Source organism: Callithrix jacchus, chromosome 16 (genome assembly GCF_049354715.1).
Source record: "Callithrix jacchus isolate 240 chromosome 16, calJac240_pri, whole genome shotgun sequence".
Taxonomy (NCBI): domain Eukaryota; kingdom Metazoa; phylum Chordata; class Mammalia; order Primates; family Cebidae; genus Callithrix; species Callithrix jacchus.
In genome coordinates, this window is record NC_133517.1 from 65447827 (window position 1) to 65470128 (window position 22302).

Consider the following 22302-nt stretch of genomic DNA (forward strand, 5'->3'; position numbering starts at 1 on the left):
CATATTAAATTTGAGGTAAACTTGAAGGTGGGATATCCTGCAGCAGACAATTGATCTAAACTAGAAACAAATTTAAGAACCAAAAGCAACCAGATTAGCTGAGATCATCAAAGGTGAATAAGGGAGACTTAGATAATCCTGAGGAAAGAAAACATTTAAGGGATGATGAGCAGAATAAGAGGAGAAAGAGAAGACCTCTGAATACATAGAAACTACAAAAGGATAGTTAGAGAACACAAAGAATAATTTTTCAAATGCTGTACTTTTTACAAAGGCACCAATTATACAGATAAAAGATACAGGTACTTTTTCAAATGCTTTAGTAATGAGGAAATGTCAGAAAAAAAAATTAAGAACATTTTAAAATGCAAGTAAACAAGAAACTATGATTTTCCAATAATATAATTTAAAATTTCAAGATGGACTAAATATTGTGACCAAAATAAATCACAATGGCAGTATCAAAATACTCAGATTGAAAATCATTGTTCTATAGATGTCATCTAACATGGAAAAAAGAGAGACTGATAACATAGTTTACAACAAGATTATAACTTATTATGTAGGTAATATTAAATTTCCTTTATAAGGATTTACTAATTTATTGCTACTTTAATCAGCTTTTGGCAAGATAAAAGTCTTCTATCTAAAATATAAAATTTAAGATTTCATTGTATAATTTCTAGTAAATGCTGAAGAATAAAATAATAGATTCTAATAAAAACAAAAGGAAAGTTTGAAGATAAAGATATGAAGAAAAAAAAATGTGTATAATGTCTGAAGAAACCTCACCCTTCATTTAGCCTTTAATGTTAAACATATGAGAAAAGCAGAGATTGCTTCTAACTGGATCAAGAATTGGGCAATGGTCTTATTCTAACAATACATACAGTAACAGAAGTTCCACATTTAAGGCATTCTTCCAAGAGAGACATTCAAAAAACATTTTAAGTATTTCATGACTAGTCAACCAATCAGTTAGGTTTATTAGATACTCACTACGTGCAAAGTGCCAGGAATGTTAACACATATGTCTTCAAGAAGTTCCCAAACTAGAAAGACTAAACTTCAAAAAATTCTAGTTGTCAGATTTTATTTTTCATTGTCAGAAGACAATTTTAATATTATAGCTGCAGAATTCCAGTCAATGCTTGCAAAATCATGATGAACAGGAAGTTCTAAAAGGATGGGAATTTATAAGGCTTTCATGGTTTATCACATCTGTATCTGTTTTTTGTTTCCGTGTAGTTTCATAAGGGAAGGGCACTTCTCACTCCTCTTTTTGTACTCACTGTTTAATTTTTTTTTCTAAAATAACACATAAACCATAATTCAATTTCCAATAAGAGATAAAAGAAGCTGTAAATTGTAAATGAATAAACTCAACACCAACAAATTAACTGACAGCTGGTAACTGACTGGCAAACACATTCTGGTTCCTAAAGAAACAGCCTGTTAAAAATCACTTTATTTTGTATATGAGTATATGTATGACCACCTTATAACCAACTAATCCTATACCAATTTTGCTGCTATGCTCACTTCTGTGTCTAAAACCATATTAGCACCAAGGAATCACCTAAAATAACAATATTTAACTTTTCATGCAGCAATTTTTGTACGTAGGGTGTGACAACTCTTTAATGGTCAGAGTTTCCAAGTTTGGGGAGCAATAACCTAGAGGAAGATTTCTAGTCACTGCCACAAAGCTCTGTATTTAGCACTTTTGCTTAATAATTTTATAGCTTGGATACCGAGCAAATAGGCAATGTTCTGAGTGTCACATTACAAAAAAAGGCAGTGGCAAACAAACATGTATGAAGAACAGGCCAGGCTTCTGCTCATGTTGTCCCTGTCTTCAGCTAACTTACCGCACAGCCTCAGCCCAGCATTATCCTTCAAGTTTTCCTTAACCATCACCTGAAGCTGGGCAGGTGCCACCCTCTTTCTGCTACCATGACCATTGCCATTTGGGTTATTGATCGATTTTTCTCAGAGGTCTATAAGCTCCTCAAGGGCAGAGCTGTGGTTTATTCATTTGTGCAAGATTCAGAGGGTGAAATGTTACGTAAAAAAGAATCCAGAAATGACCGATAAGAAGGTCCACAGTTATAATGTATATCTTTCCCCTCTGTGAAACAAAAATGCAACCTTGGAAATGTGAAGTCTCTCTAATGTATTAGACTAAAATATTAATCATTTTAAAAATTCAATGAGTTATAGTCAAAATGCTATAATAAAAAAAGAAAACCGCATTTGACTCCACACTTAAAATAAATAGAATGTTTAAATTGATTATCATAAAAACTAGCTGGACATGGTGGTGCACACTCATAGTCCCAGTTACTTGGAAGCTGAGGAGGGAGGATCACCAGAGCCCAGAGGCTTCAGTGAACTATGATAATGCCACTGCACTGCAGCCTGAGCAACAGAGCAAGATCCTGTCTCAAAAAAACCCTCTAATGTTTTTTTTCTTTTAAAAAACAACCTACAGTTGTGTTTCTTGAGCTATAAAGTAAATAAATGTTGGCAGTCAGTAGACATACACCTTAAATGTAATTTAGTATTTGGCACCACATATATGCCATTACAGGTCATTTTGCATCACTGTGCTGCAATAAAGTTTTGACCACACACAAAAATAAGATAAAATTTTTTTATTTCTTCAATTTTATCATTTTTGATGTGGTTCTTGTGTTTAAAATGTGCTACTTTCACACACACACAAAGTAATATTTCAGTCGGTTGATCTTAACTATAAGATCATAAACATCATAAACACAAATAAGTTAAATTTGAAATCACAGACAATAAAAATCATTTTTTAAAGTCACCACAATACATTCTGAAACTCTGTGACCAATCTACTGCATTTCTTCAGCAATTAATTAGCCTTTGAGACAGCCATTCATACTAAAATTTGAACTATATCATTTATAATTTTTAAAACATAAAACTAATAGTATACTTTTTCCTAGTCTTGTAACACACAAAAAAGCTAATAATAAGCTATAACCCTATAATAGATTTTAACTATTTTATTTGTTGGCTGATCTGGCTTTAGACTTGAGAGTGTGATTACCAACCTTTTTGTATTTATTTTAAAAATCAAAAAAATAAAATAAAATCATCTAACCACAATGAATACCAACATTTTCCTGGCATATTCATTATTATATATACTAATGTTCTGTTTTAGGCCTTAGCAAAATTTGCGAGGAGGATAATTATTTTAACGACTGTGAAAGAAAACACAGGATCAAGGACAAAGTACAGGAAGGAGATGTTTCTACTAAAACCCAGTTTAAGGTAACTCTACCTCAAAGCACTCATTATACTAAATATAGCATAAAGAGTAAACTTTAAAAAATTATAATAAGGTCTGTAGGGAGAGAAGACTTTATTAAAAAAAGTTATTTCCCTCTGCCACAGGAAACAAATTACTTACTAAGAACTTCCTCATTCAGATTTTTACAGAAGCCAGTATATTTGTATCATTTTTATGCTTTTGTGTTTTCACATTTAATGTCCTCAAGTCAAATCAAGAGAATTTCTTCATAATCATTTTTATATAATTCTATGGATGCTCTTCATTACATATTACTGATCAGAAATGGAATGCAATGTATTACTTGCCTGCAAGAGCTAAGTAGGTATCTTACTGTTAATTAAAGGAAGTTTGGCCCCACTTCATAGATTCTGCAAAAATGAACTGCTGTTGAATTTGACTAACTGCACAGATTGTGGTGTATTCGAAGGCTACTAAGTACAATTTATAATACATAACAAAAATCTTCATTATTTTAGTTACAAAAGCTTAGCACAGGATATATCACATAGTAAATGTTAAAATATCAGATATTACTCAAATATTTGAAAGATATCATGTGAAACAGGGACTATTCTGTGATGCCCTCAAAGGACATCCTGGATGTAAATATATTTACATCCTGGATGTAAGTATATTCCTGAACCTCGAACCAGAGGTTAGACTAAGGAATCTCTCTGAGGTTCCTTCTATCTCTAAATGCACATGACATTCCAACTCAAATTCAAACAAGCATTAACACATACCAATTTTTGTGGAAAGCAGTATGTAAGCCACTGTGGAAGATGAAGGAAAGAACCATAATGGAAAATTTTAACAAGCACTTACGTGCTTAAAAGGGTAGAAGGACCCACCTATAAACAATATAAATAGAAGAGAAATGAGAAAAATAGAAGTCTAGAAAAGCTCCTCAGAAGATGTAAAAGATGAACTCAGCCAAGCATGAAGACAAAATGAGTAGAACAGATTATTTCTTAGAGAACAGAAGATGAAAAGACTTTTCTGAGGTGGATTGATTAGGAAAAGCTTCTTCTTTCAAGAAATCTGAGCTTTGAGGTAGCGCTTGAAGAAAAGGAAGAAAATGAATAGAAGGAATAGAATATTCCAGAAAGGCTAAGGGAAACAGGATGTTCTGGAGTAATAAAATGACTAGCCCAGCTGAACGGTAGGTTTAGCTCTGGGGCCTAGAGAAAAACAATCAGAGAGATAAATCAGTAGTAGCTGTACAAACATATATAATAATACATATGTCTCTCTCCTCAAAATTATAGATGACCTTATATATATATATATGGATGGTAAGCTTGGACTTTGTAGGCATTGTAAACAACTCAAAATGTTTGAGTAGGGCAATAGTATTACGAAAACACTGTAATTATGTGATTAGTCTTTTTACTGTGTCAAAGGATAAAAAATTACTTGGCAAAAAAATTAAAGACAATTATATTAACAACTATGAGAAAAAATGCACAGTCAAGGACAAAGTATGGCAGAGAGATCTTTTTATTAAAACTCTCTTTTAAGACAACTTTCCCTAAAAAGATTTACTATACTTCATACAGCATAAATACAACTTTACAAAATATAACCAGATTTTCAGATTTCTATTGAGAATGCTTTCATTTATTGAATTAGATATTTATTAATGTTATTTCTGATTATATACAATACTGAAGGGGGTATGCAGAAATAATTCCTTTGGCATAAAATATTAACAAGCATACTTTGGTCCTTAGTTCTCTACACTGGTCCTTAGCTCTCATGAGAAACAATCTAATAAGCATTTATTTCATGACCTAAGAAATATCTGAACAGCAAGTCTTAGCAAGATACAGCAATTACAATAAAGTATCAGGGACTCAGAACACAAGCTAAACGTCAAAAACGCCAACCACAGTGCTGCAGACTTTGAAATTTTAATTGCTTCAAAAAAGAAGAAACTAAATCTACCAATGCCAATTTCAAATTGTTTCACTGATCTTCACTCAGTTCTGTTATCACTTCTCTGTAAGCCAAAGGACACTGCTTCCCACTGAAAGCTGAAGGGACTAATGTTTTGTTAAGACGCACTTCTGCTCAGTGAACACTGGCAAATAAGGTTAAGCAGGGGATTGTGACTTAGCTAATGCTGGTTCCCAACTTTTCTCATTTTAATATTTTGATACATTCCTTCTGAATTAACTTGTTATTCAGGTGACAAGAAAGCCCACTGAAGTTCTTGGTAAATAAAACACTTTATGCTAAAGTGAGATGAATGCTTAAAGTTCAAACCTAGACTCAGAATAACGTTTTATTCTTCCTAAGAAGTCATCTGAATGTGGCACTTCCAATTTGTCAAAAAAAGAAAGAAAGAATGCTGATATTTTCCCAGATGCCTTTTAAAAGGCCATGACGTTTATACAGAGCAAAATGAACACATTAGAAAGAATGAGTATAAAACATTTTATTATAAGTCACACAAATATTGAGAAATAGCAAAGATAATTAATATGGACCATTTAAAAGATAGTTCCCTCAATGCGTAACCACAAAAATTCAAATCACTTATTTTAGACTGGTCTTGGAGGTGAACCTATGCACAATCTCTACCTTTTCAGCCTTACTTCCCAATAAAGCATAACATTTTTCACAGCAAAACCTGTGAATACTCACAGCTTTCAAATCAAGTCTCAAATTTTCATTCCAATGTATTTGCTCATAGCATTCATTCTGCGGAGAATACTGTTTCTCAACAGAAAGCGGTATTGGTAATAAGAGGAGTAACTTAATATGCATTCCAATTACAAAAAAAGCTCCTGGAGATACAATCTATTATCAACAATTTTAAATACAACTTATGATACTGAGTTGGTAAAGAAAGCAAGAAACCAAAAAACACCCTAAGAATTCCCAATAAATTGTTGAAACAGAAGGACAATGAGTGGAAACATGAAGCGTGATTATGGATCTAGAAAACCATGGCAACAGGTTAACAAGCAGGAAAGCGGGAGAGTTCTCAGTTGTCACACTAAAGTATATTAACTTGTGGAAACAAGGCTGTGCATTTACTAGACAGAATAACTGGAGGATTTAAGAGTGATATTAAGAGTAAACGTGATTTTAAGAAGCAATGGACAAGTGTTGTGGGTTGAACTGTGTTCCCCAAAAAGTTATGTTTGAGTCCTAACCCCAGCAAAGGCTGAATTTACCTTATCAAAAATGCTTGAGACTGGAAGTGTTTCCAATGTTTTATTTTTTCAATTTAAGGGTATTTACAGAATACAGACTAGTTGAGCATCCCTAATCAAAAAAATCTGACATTCAAACTACTCCAAAGAGCATTTCTTTTGAGTGCTCAAAAGTTTCAACTATTGGGGCATTTTAGATGTTCAGGTTACGGATATTCAACCTATACCTGCAACTGTGATTTTATCTGGAAGTGGGAACTTTGCAGATATATTCAAGATGAGGTCATACTGGATTAGGGTAGGCCTTAAATCCAGTGACTGGTATCCTTATAAGGAAAAAGAAAGATATGGAGACATGAAGACAGAAAAGAGATTGGAATTATTTTGCCACAAACCAAGGAACTCCAAGGATAACAGTAAATACTGGAAGCTGAAAGAGGCAAAAAAGTATTCTTCCCTAGAGCCTTCGGAAGCACGGTTCTGCCCAAACCTTGATTTTGGATTTCTGGATTCCAGAACTGTGAGAGAAAAATATTCTGTTGTCTTAAGCCACCCAGTTTGTGCTACCTTATTATGGTAGCCCTGGAAAACTAATACATGTAAGATTTCATACAACATGTACACCAGTAATTCCATATTTATTAGATATGTACCATTCCTGAAACCAGTTCAAATACCAAATGACTTGAAGTCAGCCACCGGAGAATTTACTCTTTCCTGGATATTTCAGTCGCTTAAACTCAAACATTCCTCCCTTATCTCAATAGCAACATACAAAGTAACTAAGACAAGGAAATAAGGAATTTTTGTTCAATTCTACCGATTTTTTTCAAGTGCTACATACACGTCACTTAAGTTTAGGTAAATGAATGTTTGGTCTTAGCAAAAGGAAAAAAGACTAGACCATTAATTTACATCAAAGTTTAATAAATAAGCACAATTTAAAAACTGAAAATGTTGTAAGTAAAAGTCTGTTTCATTTTAATGTCTGATATATATCTATTACAGGTTAAATTGTGTCATCTCCCCCCAGTTCACATGTTAAAGTGATAATTCCTAGGGCCTCAGCAAGTGACCATATCTGGAAAGAGGGGGTCTTTGCAGCAGTAATCAAGTTAGGATAGGGCCATTAGAATAGGTCCTAATCCAGTATGACCAGCATTCTTATTTTAAAAAAAGAAATTTAGAGACAGACACACATACAGTCAGAACTCCAGGCAGATGGCTATCTACAAGCCAGGGAGATGCCTGGAACAGATCCTTCCTTCACAGCCTTCACAAAGTACCCACTTGCCAACACCTTGATTTCAGAGGTCTACCCTCCAGAATAGTGAGACAATAAATATCTGTTGTTTAAACCATCCATTTGTTGCGCTTTGTTGCAGCAGCCCAGCAAACTAATACATCAGATTCTAAATCCAAGTGTTTTTCAATGGCACAAAATCTAGTTTCACGTATATTGTGTAAATACAGTGGAAAACCAGAAGACTTAACCAAATGGCAACACGGTCCAATCTACTCCAGGAACTCCCTGCTCCTACCTATCCTTCATCTGTCAGTCTGATTCTTTCAAAATGTATTCAGCAAATATTTGAGTGTCCACTAAATTCTAGGTTTGGTCTTATTTAATCCCCAGAATGACCTTAAGAGGTAGATATTGATATTTACACTTTACAAATAGAGAATCAGAAAGACAATAATTTGCCCAAGACCACACAATCAAAGACAGGAACACAGATCTGATTAGGAGCCTGTAAGCCTGTACGCTTAACACTTTATATACTGTACTGCTTTCCTGAGATAGTTCTTTTTGAAAAACATGAAATAAAAAATCTGAACTGTCTACTTTGGAGACTAAAGCAATGTAGGTAAAATCTTGTGAAGCTGCCAAAATACTATACAATTACTGCCACTGCTCTCCAGAGATACAAAACTCAAGTCAGATGGTGGAGAATGGGGAATTGATACCCTGTTTGAGCATCTGTCATATTACAAAACTTAACCACTTCTAGAAATTACCTTCTTTTCCGATCACGGGTTACTCTGAGCTAAAAAAAAAAAAAAAAAAAAAAAAAGTCCCTAAAATACAAGAACATGTAAGACAGGAAAAAAGAAGTCTTTTATGCTATTAGAGTGTCTGCATAAGTTATTGGTAAACTCTCAGCATACCAGACCACAAGAAAGAGCTATAGGGAGGACTTTGCCATCCTTGCTACATGCACATCTTAGGAAAAGGGCACTTTTACTTTACAAACTCACAGCCAAATGGCCACTGCTGTTTAGGGTCTAGAATGTCGTAAAGCTTTTCCACCCACAGAACACCATGTACTGAAGTTTTGGCTTACGATAACAAAGCACTCTGGCACAAGTGTCCCTAAACTGACCAAGAAAATAATGGAAGTATTTTTATTTAACCTTTCACAAAATTCTAGCAGCAAATCCATCCCTAAGCAAAATCCAGTTCTGAAGCTAAGGCCCAATTTTATTTTGTAAAACTAAGGTGAGAATCCTCTGCTGTACTACAAGTTCAGCATGCAGAAAAGTCCATTTACTCTCTCCTGAACATATTAAAATGCTTGTCATTATAGTAATCTGATACTGAAAGCTTTCAGGGTTTTTAACTTACATATAGTATATAATATATATAAAATCTAGAAGTAAAAATATCTTCCTTACAATTAAAATGTTAAAAAGAACTGGGATTTCAGTCTTTCGCTTTCATGAGTCTCCTAATAATTACCAGTGTGTGTCCTAATGAACCAAAATCTAGTGGGAAGAGAAGGTGGAAGCAACTCGAAAAGTAACCGTCCCAGGGATTTTGTTTAATATAAAAACCAAGTCTCTCCATACCCTTAAAACACATAAATTTTATGGCATGCATATATCTCAATAACGCTGTTTTAAAAAGCAAATAATTATTTCCTTCTGTATACGTGTGACTTTAATAAGCATTGCTAATACTAAGGTTACAGTTTAAAGTTCTGCTACCCTACTGTCCAAAACGAAAAGCTGAATAAGGGGGGAAAACAGATAGCTTTGAGGTTTTCTGCAGATTTTTAGCTAAGGTTTAATCACTGACAAAGGACAGTATCTGCTTAAATAAACTAAGGCACCACAGTTTAGGAAAATAAACCCATAAATTAAAAAATATTAGTTTGTTGTCATTATGAGCATAAAGAATCTATCACAGGCAATGAGTGGGACCTTTCTTAGCTAACCAAGTTGGTTTGAGTTATTTTAATTAAAAGTCCTCTAAATAATTCACAAGTAGGATATGAGTTATCTCATGCAAAATTTAAAACAGCTTTAAAACCCCGACTACTCAAATTTTTAAAAAAAAATTAATTTCCTATTAGTCACAGAGCAACAAAAGTGTTAAGTCTGTAGGAGTGTTTGTAACTTCCAAAATTATTTTTAGAAGAAATACATTTACTATACCAACAACAATGATTCTGCATATAGATTTCGTAACACCCACAGCATCTATGCCGTATGTTAAAGGTTTTCATTTGAATTGAGATTACATTTTCTGATTAAACAGTAACTGAAAAGGTAAGTAGCACTGCAATTACATATCTACATAGAATACATAGTTGAAGTGATTTGTCTAACCAACATTTGAAGATAACAACATATAGCACAGGATTTGCTGAGCAGGACTTTGAAAAACTTAAATAATTATTCTACTAATTTAAACATTCAAGGTTCAACGCCTGATACACTCTCTCCAACCTTCCAACTAAAACCAACAAACCCTAAACATTTTATACTCACTCCATACATGAAATTATAGTAACACAAAGTCAAAAGCTCAAGACTGCTTTAAATTTTAATCTATTCTTTTAATTTATCACACACATACTGTAGTAACAGCATGTACAAGATATTTTTACATTAATCATATGCCTGTAAGAAGAAAATAAAATCTTTTCTAGCCAATATTTTTAAATGGCTTATAAACCAAAATCTGACCCTAAGAATTCAACATATTACTAACTAAATTACGTCAAGTTTAAAGATAAGGGTTACATGTAGGGGGAAAAAAAACTAACAAACCAATTTTTTGTAGCACTGAACATAAAGAACCTGGAAATCTGTATATATTTGTAGAATTCATTTTATTACTGCAACTATAAAAATAAATTTAATTTACTCTTATAGATTAAAAGAATCAATAGAAAATTATCTCACCTCTATAAATACTTAAAGTCTTTAGCAGGGCTGAATTACTGTGCAATTTTAGATGAAAATATTAAGAATGGTTGAAACAACTGCCAACGTTGGCAAAAGCAAAGCATCCAAACCACACTTAATTATAGTCAACCCTCGCTAATCTTCTCTGAACTGCTGTACAAAACGCTTTTAAAATTGTACATCCCTTAATCAGCAGGTTGCTGTACTCTGTCAGGACAGGATGAACATTATTTCTATGCTGCTGAAAAGAGAGAAAAGAGCCTGTTTACTGTGTCAGACCAAGTAAATGCTAAGAAACCAAGATGGGGAGGAAAGGAGAACACTATTCACTGTAGAAAGGGAAAAAATATTATTGAAAACTCTAAGAGCTAACTGATATTCTCAGGTGACAGCTCGAGTCTAATGCCCCTCAGTTCCTTGTGTGAAATAAAGCAGTTTCCCAGCAACTTGGCATAAGCATTGCATCTGCTATCTGCAAATCATTTAGCTGTTTTACAAATACAAATCATTATGATTCTCAAGATGGCAAGGGGTTGATAAATTACTAATAGTTTAGTTCTCTATTATTTATTTTAGCTTACATTTGTGGAGCCACCTTAATTTCTACTTGCAAACTGCACAATTTACAGTTTACATCCTCTCACCCAATTATAGTTTGACAATCACCTCCCCCAGAGAGAAAGCTGTGAAAAGACAGTTAAGGCCAGATGTATAGGACAGAACTGCCATGGATGAGACTCAACCATTGTTCTTAAGTCCCAAAGCTTAAAACCAATTGTTTCATAAATTATCTTTATTGTCATAGTATCAGATCAAACTGTAAGAGACTGTCCAGTGTTTCTGTTTCTTGCTATATTGGAATATTCAAATGCTACTAAAAATAAGTGTGAGTCATTTCAGTCTTCCATAATTCTTATCCTGCAAACATTTGTTGCAATGGTATTTGTTTAAAAAAATGATCCACCTTCTTCCTCTTTGGTTCCTTTGCCTCACTCCATCTTTAAATGAACATGTTCCTCAAGAGTTTGCCCTCAGCTTCTTTAGCCTCTATTCAGCCTATCCTTTTGTAATTTTATGCACTATTATTTCTAAAAACATTATCTGAATGTTCTTAAGGCACTATACTCATCATATCATAAAATGGACTCCTCTTTCATCTCAATTTCCCCAAACTGCTCCTCCTCCAAAAAATCCCTGTAGCAAACCAAAACCATTCACACATATGATAAAGCCAGACACCTGAGTAAATCCTTACTCCCCTTTCTCCCTCAATCCTTTAATCCAATTAAGGCTATCAATTGTATTTCCTCAAAAGTATAAATAAGGTAAACTTTTGAAGCTAGGGGCTGCTTTATTCGCCTTTGTATTCTCCAGCCAGCAATGCCTTACAAATGTAAGTCCATATATATTTTCTAAGAGAAATCCAACAGGAAAACAAGAAAAATTAAAAGAACATTTGTGATTCTAGGAACATACTGACAGTGCCTATGACTGAAATGACTACAAGAAGAGATTATAAAAATCTCCAAAGGATCATGAGAGGAAAACAGGTAAGACGTTATCAGCTAAATAGTTTTTATTTCTGCCTCTAGGTTCCCAAGCTATTGACGGCAAAACAGCTTAAATTCTTGTCAGAGGGCATATTCTAATGTCTCATACTATAACCTCAAAGCTTTTAAAAGAAGCCTTATTTCCCTACTGAAACAAATTGCAGACTGTCACCAAAAAAAAAAAAAAAAAAAAAAAAAAGAGATAAAAATAGAGTTGCTCCACTATTCACAATAGTAAAGACATGGAATCAACCTAAATACCTATAAATGACAGACTAAATAAAGAAAATGTGGTCTATATATACCACAGAATACTATGCAGCCATAAGAAAGAACAAGATTATATCTTTTGTGGGAACAAATGGAGCTGGAGGCTATTATCCTTAACAAACTAACACAGGAACAGAAAACCAAACACCATGTTCTTATTTATTAAATAAGTGGGAGCCAAATGATGTGAACTCATGGACACAAAAAAGGGAACAATGGACACTGCGGCCTTCTTGAGGGTGGAGGGTGGAAAAAGGGAGAAGAGCAGAAAAAGTATTGGATGCTAGGCTTATACCTGGGTGCAATAATATTACAACAATCCACTGTGACACAACTTTACCTATTAACTAACCTATAAATGTACCCTTGAACCTAAAATATAAGGGAAAAAAAATAGAGCTGCTCCAGCTGAAGCTGGTCAGGTAGACAGGGCCACCTGCACAGTCTTGTCAGCATCCTTCCCACACGACAGTCCTTATACTTCATTGAAGAAATGTTGAAAACTTGGCTCTAAAGGCAGCTCAAGTTTCCCTCGTGCCACCCTCACTGACTGTATTCATCAGTGTGGGTCAAGAGCAACATGGAATCCTCAGGAACCAACAATGAGGATGCTGTGCCAGGGAAAGGAGCTTCTGTACAGGTATTAGAAACAGAACTGTCCTGGAGCAGATACCCCCATCATTGGAAGACCACACAAAGAAGCAAGATGGAACCAAGAGAAAAGGGGTCATGACAAGTCACTTAAGTCTGCTTTCAATTTGAGTTGTGAAGAGTAATTGGACCTCTGAAATTCACATACTCCAACACAGCTAAGAAAATAGGAGAAGCCATAGAAACTGAGCACCAGAATCTTAGGTGTTATGCATTTGCCTGGAATGTCCTCCCCACTGTAGATGTCCTTCTAGAGCCAGCTGCAGCAGATGGTGGGATGATAATGCAAGAACTGATAACCTGCTGATTCTAACGACATGTTTACAAAGCATTTCCACCTCTAAAGTACAATTACATAAATTCTATTGCATCTAAATGTCCCCAGAAGATATTATCTTCAACCATTTAGAGGGTTAAAAAGCTAGTAAAGTTATTTTTAACTAAATTAAAAAAAAATCTAAGATGTTATAAATGGGCCGTTGCTTTAGATTGGCACAGTACCTTTTGCAAAGTTGATGAGATTCCAGGAACTGACAATGCCAACCTTGGAAACCTTACATTTCACTCTGCTCAGCAGGAGTGAAATTCATTCAAAGTTAACTGCAACAACAGCACAAGGAACTTGGTAGCTAAGTGCCAAGACAGCTGTTCAAAAATACCAATTAAATAGCAGCGATGTGAAGAACAGTTAGCGTTATCCAGAAAACTACTGCAGCAGAAATACTCTGGAGTTCAGGTAATAACAATAAAAAAGTACAGCTGAATAACTCACCAACTAAGAATAAAAACAAAAATAGCATTTAGGAGGACAGAATTCCTCTTAAAGACCATAGAGCAAATGGCTTAATGCCTAATTTAAGAATATAGAAAACTCTTGATTCAGAAGTAAAACAAAATAAAATAAAAAAAAAAACCTGACTAGTGTTTTCTTCTTCCATAAAAATCAGAATCACACTATCTAATAACACTTAAAGTCAGAGGGCAATAAATACATATGCAAAAAGGAGAATATGATACCCTACATGCAAGAAGAAAATACTAGTTCCTGTTTGCTTTAGAATATACTTCAGAGTGGCCAGGTGCAGTGGCTCACGCCTGTGGTCCCAGCACTTTGGGAAGCCGAGGCGGGTGGATCACGAGGTCAAGAGATCGAGACCATCCTGGTCAACATGGTGAAACCCCATCTCTACTAAAAATACAAAAAATTAGCTGGGCACGGTGGCACGGGCCTGTAATCCCAGCTACTCAGGAGGCTGAGGCAGGAGAATTGCCTGAACCCAGGAGGTGGAGGTTGCAGTGAGCCAAGATCGCGCCATTGCACTCCAGCCTGGGTAACAAGAGTGAAACTCCGTCTCAAAAAAAAAAAAGAATATACTTGAGAGCTGCCTCATTTCAAGAACTGAATAAATCTGGCAAATATACATGATGAGAGAATTTTGACAAGTCTGACATATTAATCACAGGAGAAATTGCCAACATTCATTTTGTGATATTTCCCTAGAACTGTATTCAACTCAACACAGAATTATTCAAAAAAGAAAAAATAAAAATCTGTCAATTCCCAAAAACTGATCCCCCACATCATGACTCATCGTAACTTTTCAGGTTTTAATCATTTAAACCACCATTTAATAAGGCAGAAATTATTTCCTCCTCCTCCTTTCAAAAACAATATATAAGTCATAAGAAAAAAGCCCCAGTCCTATTTCTGAACAACATTAATTCACCAATGATTGCTCAAAGCCTTTCACTGATTTTTACATGACAGCAATCAAACAGCTAATGCACTGTTTTCCTAAGCCAGTATGGTCAAAACTATTTGATCGGTAGGTAACTCAAAGTTCTTTTCTACAGGCTAAAACCAGTTCAATGCAGTATTTTAATGTGTTATTTCAAGTTTTGAAAAAAATTACAAAAATGTTGAAAAAAGTATGTTAAGCTGTAAAACATCTTAAGCATCTTCTTCCCTGACTGCAGAATGCTAACTGTAGAAAATATGGAAAACACAAATTACAAAGAAAAAGGATAGATCCCCAAAAGTGAACTTACAGTGTCAATGGCATAAGAATTGTTAGTGTATTTGATAATATATTGCCAAGTCTTTCTAAAAATATTGTACCAATTTAAACTTTTGCCTTTTCTACTGTATTTCACTGCTTCTGCATGTTATTAAGTCTTTTGGTAATCTGAAAGACCAAAAATGTGTTCTAACCACATAGGATTCATAGTATTTTGCTTTCAGATCTGTACAAATGCTGTAAATAATAATTTTTTCCTATTTGATATTAATTTTTAATCCTTCTTCATATAGTTAGCGATGGGTTCTATTTTGCTTATCTCTCATCCCTTCCATGTGCCATGCAGGTTGTAGGATGTATGTAGCTGTGAGCACACCCATCCAGGATTCAGATGAGCTGGGTTCTAGTACCACACCATTACCCAGCTGAATGGCACAGTTAACCTACTATTGGGCCTCAGATAACATACTCTAAAATAAAGGTCTCAAAAACAGAAGTTTTTCTCTGACTTTCCCCTGCCTTCCTGTCTCTCAGTCCCATTCTCCCGCAAGGTTAGCTATAGAAACCAGAATTGTTTTTCCACAAGGTGGGTTACAGAAACCAAAATTCTTTTTCCCCAAAGCCAGTCATAGAACCAAAAAATATTACTCTAACTTTCCCTCAGCCCTTCTGTGTAAAAACTGATCATAAAGAAATTACCTGACCTACCTTGTTCAACTGTGTGTCACAAGACCCCAACCCAGACAGGGTCCTGTCCTATACCCAGAAGAAGGGAATGCATGCTCAGAGAATCCAAGAAAATTCTAGATGGGCCTTGCTGAGTTTCCCCACTCAGTCTGTCAACATTAGATCATATATATTTTGGCCAATATTTCCATATACTGTCCATACTTTGTTGAACCTAAGCATAAAAACGGGCATTTCCCCCTGTATCTTTGGACTTTCATTCTGAAGGCTCCCATGTGTATATACGTTATATAAATTTGTATGCCTTTTCTCCAATTTATCTTCCTTTTGTGAGTTGATTTTTCAGGGAATCTTCAGAGGGCAAAGGGTAACTTTTCCCTTGCCCCCCAAAACTGCTTTGGTTTCACTTTCCCCTTAACGACTGGATAAAACGTCCTTTTAAGTTCCAAATCCTATTCAATTTCATTTTTCCCTCTCTTAAAAGTTCCTCGTCTGGTGATCTTGTAATTCTTAAATTAACTCTCTTCATAGATACCAATTTTAGAAAAGCCTTACTGAATATCCATCTATCTATTAAATAATACTTTAAAGATTTCAGTTAGGCTAACAGAGAAGGTAAGAAAAAAAAACAAGAAAAATAATATTAAAAGATTCGGGAGAAAACAGACAAAAAAGTAGAAAAAAGACATACTTATATTGGCATCATATATTTGGCAAATAATGATATTCTTCCACAACCTCAGTTAGGATGCTTTACTCAGAGAACTGCCAATACGGTGATTCACTTCATTTTTCCATCTTCATATGCCTTTGAATTGCTTCAAATTACATGCAACTTTGGGTGATAACATGCATTTTTCTGGGGAAGAATAATCATGGCTTTCATCACATTCTCAACAGGTTCAATTCATCTAGCAAAAAGACCCCTTAACCTAGACAAACAGCTCATGTCCTATCTTCTGGTCTACGCTCTCTTCCCTGAAGCAGCTGGGGAATACAATGGCATTCTCTGTGCCCTCCTCTTTATTTCTGAGAATATGTGGGACCTGTTTCCCTCAGTGGTACCAATAAAAAACTCCCTACTCCCACTATAGGATGAAGGGGTGCTCACTTCCTACAGGGGCTCCTCCAGAAGAGATGGTCCCTGACATATAAGAGAGCCTGTAATGGAACTGGTATCCATACAGAAACACTGTATGATTCAGAGGTACAGAGAAAGTATCTTAGTGATTCTTTCTTTAATAAAGATTAGAATCATGCTAATATCTCTAAACAGCAAAAAATAATAGGCGAATCTGTTTGCTTACAAAGAATCAGATTCATTCACTGAAATCCATCCCACCACTACAGAAACACTGCAAATGATAACTGGATCATTCAACACCAGAGTTGAGCCATGTAATGAGTAAAATGTGGTTTTATCCTAAAAATAAGTATCTTCATTTGACCCATGGAAAAATAGAGGCTCTGCCTTGCCTTGCAAAACACAGAGAACTATGTCTCCCTTTAGAGGGGTATGTGTGGGTGGGACAGTGCACCGGGTAGTGATAACTGAAAATCACTGCCCTAGAAAACCAGAGTAAGGCTGGGCACAGTGCCTGTAATTCCAGTACTTTAAGAGGCTGAGGCGGGCAGATCACCCAAGCTCAGGAGTTCGAGACCATCCTGGGCAACATGGTGAAACCCTGTCTCTACTAAAATACAAAAAAACTGACCAGGCATGGTGGCACAGGCCTGTAGTTCCAGCTACTTGGGAGGCTGAGGCAGGAGAATAGCTTGAGTCCGGGAGGCAGAGGTTGTAGTGAGCCGAGATTGCGCCACTGCACTCCAGCTTGGGCTACAGAGTGAGACTCCATCTCGAAAAACCAGAGAAAGAGTGCTGCAGCTGTTTTTGCTTCAAGTTGCCCATTCCGTGTCACCCAAAGTCAGAGTTTAGGTAGACTGAGTTCCCCAGAAAGCTGGGCTTCCACCTTCTATCTGTCCAGCTACTCAGCTAGTATAGTTCTGGGAGTTGCTTAGAGCTGTTTAGAAATTCTGAGATGGAAAAGTACAGTATTGAAGGAGGGGAATCTGCCCACCTTGGCTCCCTGAAGGAAACTGACAGTCAATCCCAGGCCAGGGTCCGGCAAGACCCTGGTGTACCCCAATAGACTGCTACTGACTGGATCAAGCCTGCAGGCTACTTGAATCTCTGGATTGAGAAGGCAATCTCTGGGGAGCAGGCTGGGGACCTTGCATGAAAAAGCAGGCCAGGCTGCGGGCACAGTATGGTCTATAACATTTAAATATTTAGACCAGTGGTTCTCAACCAGGGACAAATTTGTCTCCCAGAGGACATTTGGCAATGCCTAGAGACACTTTTAGTTGTCACAAGCTTGGGGCAGGAGGGTTACTCCTGGCTTCCAGTTGGTAGAAGCCAAGGATGCTGTTAATGTCCCAAAATGCATAAAAAAGCCCCTGTCACCCCTACACCTGTCCCAGACATTAATAGTGTAAAGACTGAAAACCCCTGATTTAGCCTATGATTTGAAGACCTCCATTTGTATTCTTGTCTCAGACGTCAGGCCTTGTCTATGGTACAGACAGGCCTGCAGAGAAGAACCCAATCATAAACTATATATACATATATTTTCTTCCTTTTTAGAAACAGCATCTTACTCTGTCGCTCAGGCTAGAATGTAGTGGTGAGATCACAGCTCACTGCAGCCTCAGCCTCCTGAGCTTAAACCATCCACCTGCCTCAGCCTTCAAATAGCCAGGACTACAGGCATGTACCACCATACCTGGCTAATTTTAATTTTTTTGTAGAGATGGAGTCTATGTTGCCCAGGCTGGTCTAGAACTTTTGGCCACAAGTGATCCTGTCTTCTTGGGCTCCCAAAGTGCTAGGATCACAGGTGTGAGCTACCACGCCTGGCCAAATTACAAAACTTGTATGACACTATCTTTATGAAAAAAAATAGTTCCGGTTATGGTACCCAAAGAATGACTTAATCTGACTCCAGTTACGATTCAATCCATTCTACATACAAGCCAGAAGGGTGGGGGGAGGTAGGAGGGTGGGGGTGGGGGGGCGGGGAGGAGCCTGGAAGATGAGAGAGGTTGGTTAATAGGTAAAAACATAGAGTTAGAAGGAATAAGTTCTAATGACTGATAACAGAGTAGGACGATTATAATTAACGACAATGTACTGTATATTTCAAAGTAGCTAGAGGAGAGGACTTGAAATTTCCCCAACACATAGAAATGATAAACACTGAAATGGATACCCTAAATACCGTGACCTGATTATTATACGTTGTACGAATTTAACGAAATATCACATGTACCCTACTCCATAAATATGTGAAAATATTATGTATCAATTTAAAAATTTTTTAAACATTCAATTATCCATTTATTCAACATTTACCAAGCACCTACTATGTAACCAGGCACGGTGTTAATCAAAAGTGACAGTGTTAAACTGATGGGATCCCATTCAGCTCCTGCCTAGCTCAGAGCACTAGAGTATGAAAAAAGAGCTGGGACTTAGAGGTCAGGCCCATCTAGTTCCAATCCCAGCTCTACCACTTACTCTCATTAGAAATGTAACTTTTCTGAACTTCAATCTCTCTATCTTCTAAAGCAGGTCAAATAGGGCCTCCCACAAAGTACAAGAGTTAAATAAAATAGTTCAGGTAAAGTAAAAAGTATACTGCCTAGTACGCAATCAGTAGTCAATAATTAATTCCTAGTACTAATAGAAAACTTCATAAAGTAATCAATAAGTTGGAAACCGCTGCCAAGCCTATAAAATAGCCGCTGTAACTGTGATTGTAAGAGCATATAAAAATGCTCAAATTCTGGCTTTCTCTCTCTCCAGCATTATCTCCTACCACCTACATAATCTTCAATGCAGCCCCATGTCTCCCCCTCCCCAAGTGGGGACAGACCAAAAGATGAGATCTGGGCAGCAAAGGGTAGTGTCAAGCCACAGGTCACTGAAAACACGAAAAGTCATCAGCTACAACTCTGGCAGGACACCTAGGTGGTAGGTAGAGAATAAAGGAGGAAGGCACGGAAGGAAGGAGATTGGGGGTGGAAGGAAGCAAGGAGCCATTGAGGAAAGGGGAAAAGAAGAGAAAAAGGAAGAGAAAGAATGTGAATATGAATGAACACAAAAGGCTAATAATCCAGTCATATGAAAGAAGGTAGGTCAAGTTTGCATGTAATGTGTCTCTAAAAGGAAAACACTTCAGTCAGCATCCCTCTTTTACAATTCATTCTGCACTTCTTTCATAAGAATGAATTAAAAAATAAGTTAAATGCAATTAGCCTCACCAAAAAAACAAACATGGAGTAACCATATTATTACTACAGCCTCAGAAATCTGCCTAGACATCAATGTCAGTAACTAAATGAGAAAAGAAAGCATTAACCACACATAATTCATGCAAGCATAGTTTAATAGCAGTGTTTGAGAACTTTGGTTTTCCCTAGCAAATACAGGATAACCTCTCATATAAAATAAAAGAGCAGATTTTATTGGACCTGCTTTGAGGCAAGTTACCTGTGAACTCAGGAGCCACTTTCACATAACAAGTTTACTAAAAGTTTAAGTTTGTGGCTATATAAACAAGAATCTACTTAGCACACCAGTGTAATCCACAGTTCTTCCAAAGATTTCTGTGACAAGATGGAAGCAAAGGCATTCTTCTAAGTTCACAGAACAATTTAAATTTTGACCAAGCTTACATTTGTCTTAATGTAACTGAAGGGGAAAAAAACGTAACTAAACTATTTTTGATTTAGTGCTAGAGAAAAATGAATGTTACTCTGCTCACTGTGGTTACTGATTATAAGGGCCAGTTCTGCGTTCAAGTCATGGTTTTATTCCACGGAAACTCACAGAAGGCTCAGCTTCCCAATACACAAAATAAAATGCTTAAGAAGCTTTAACAGTCCTTCCAACTCGAATTATGATTCAGAGTTTGAAAATTTTTTAAATGAAATACTGCTGAATGGTCCTTTGAATGGAGAATGAAATAAAGGCCTCTAGAAAAATGATGTGTCAAATTATAGGTTCACTCATTCGGTGACATAGTCTTGAAATCTGTGCCTAAGGGCTGACTGTTTCAGACTACAGGCTTGTAACAGGCGCACAAAATTGTTCCTGTGTCCTCGCAGTTTCCTGTCAGGCAGCCTTCCAGGTGATTGCTTTCTCAAAGAGTCTATGGATCTCCAAAATAATTCCAGTGAAGTGGCTATTAATATTCATGAGATATATCATTGCTTAGCCAGTGGGGTTACTGCATGCTCCACTGGATTCTACTTATTAACAACAGTTTCAATGACTGAGTATCAACATTCCAAATAAGCAACAAAATAGCAAGAGTAGAATAATTCTGTGACTTACAGCCAAGGGTTGCTCTCAGAACTGCAGGATCTGAGAGACCACAGTGATCACCTCCAAACCTGATTTTAATGAAAACTCAGATGGATTAACTGGTTTGGGCTTATCACTGAGCCTCTCAGCCACTTAACATTAAGACAACCAACCAACCAAACAGAAACACTTAGCTTATTTGAGCAGTTTTCTTCCTAAAAGCCGTGAATTTCCTCCTAAACTCCTAAGGAGAGTGACAATTTTGCCATCTCTGTGTTGGATACATATTTGACAAACAGAATTTCAGAGAAATATTATTGTCCACTGCACTATCCCAGCAATTTTGGCAGCTGTGACCGCCAAAGGAGACAAAAGGCAAATATGAACACTACTCACCTTACACTGGTACCCCCAATCAATCCGCAGCACGCTTTTTTTCAGTCATAAAAAGTGACAAATATTGCCAACAATGAAAGATAAAACAAACATTTCATTTGTCTTCCAGTCAGGGTGTGAAATCTGCATTTTCACTATGCAAACTCCACCATGGCCCAGACTAAAATCATTTTGCAGAGTAAACACCTGAAAAGAAGGAAGTTTACTATATCCACTCTGTGAAGCTAGATAACCCTAGAACAGAATTAAACATTTTATTGCATAGGATTGTAATTTGGGCATGCTACCAATAAATTCCACTTGAAGCCTCAACTTTCAAGAATAGGTGCTTACTTTCTCCTCTTTGCTTTCTCAGAAAATAAAAGGTTAACACAGTGCCAATCCGAAATATTCACTGAATAACGTGAACATGAATTTAGAAGTAACAAACCGGCCATAATAACAATGAAGATGATTGTAAATATTCCTCCAGCCAGAAGGAATAAAACAGAACTATAAACTGGACATATTTACTGGATATGAAGTCCAAGAGCATGAGCTAAGGACACACAGTAGTGTGTAAAGAAAACACAATCCATAGTACCCACACAAGTATGAGGAGTTAAAAGTAATCTTTACATCAGGACTATTTAAAAATTTGCCACAGGAAATCAATAAATCTTAAGAAGATATT

At 36.2% G+C, this 22302-nt stretch overlaps 1 protein-coding gene across 23 annotated transcripts in view; it reads right to left on the reverse strand.

The window, feature by feature from the left end:
• EFR3A (EFR3 homolog A) overlaps window positions 1-22302 on the reverse strand; it is a 103866-nt gene that overhangs the window by 80206 nt on the left and 1358 nt on the right. For 8 of the 23 annotated variants that reach the window (XR_013528103.1, XM_078353175.1, XM_054246668.2 and 5 more), the window contains exon 2: window positions 21630-21815. The exons of the other annotated variants lie outside the window; for them this stretch is intronic. The gene's annotated coding sequence lies outside the window, so the exon portion shown is untranslated. The remainder of the gene's footprint in view (window positions 1-21629; window positions 21816-22302) is intronic. 23 annotated transcript variants of the gene reach the window in all.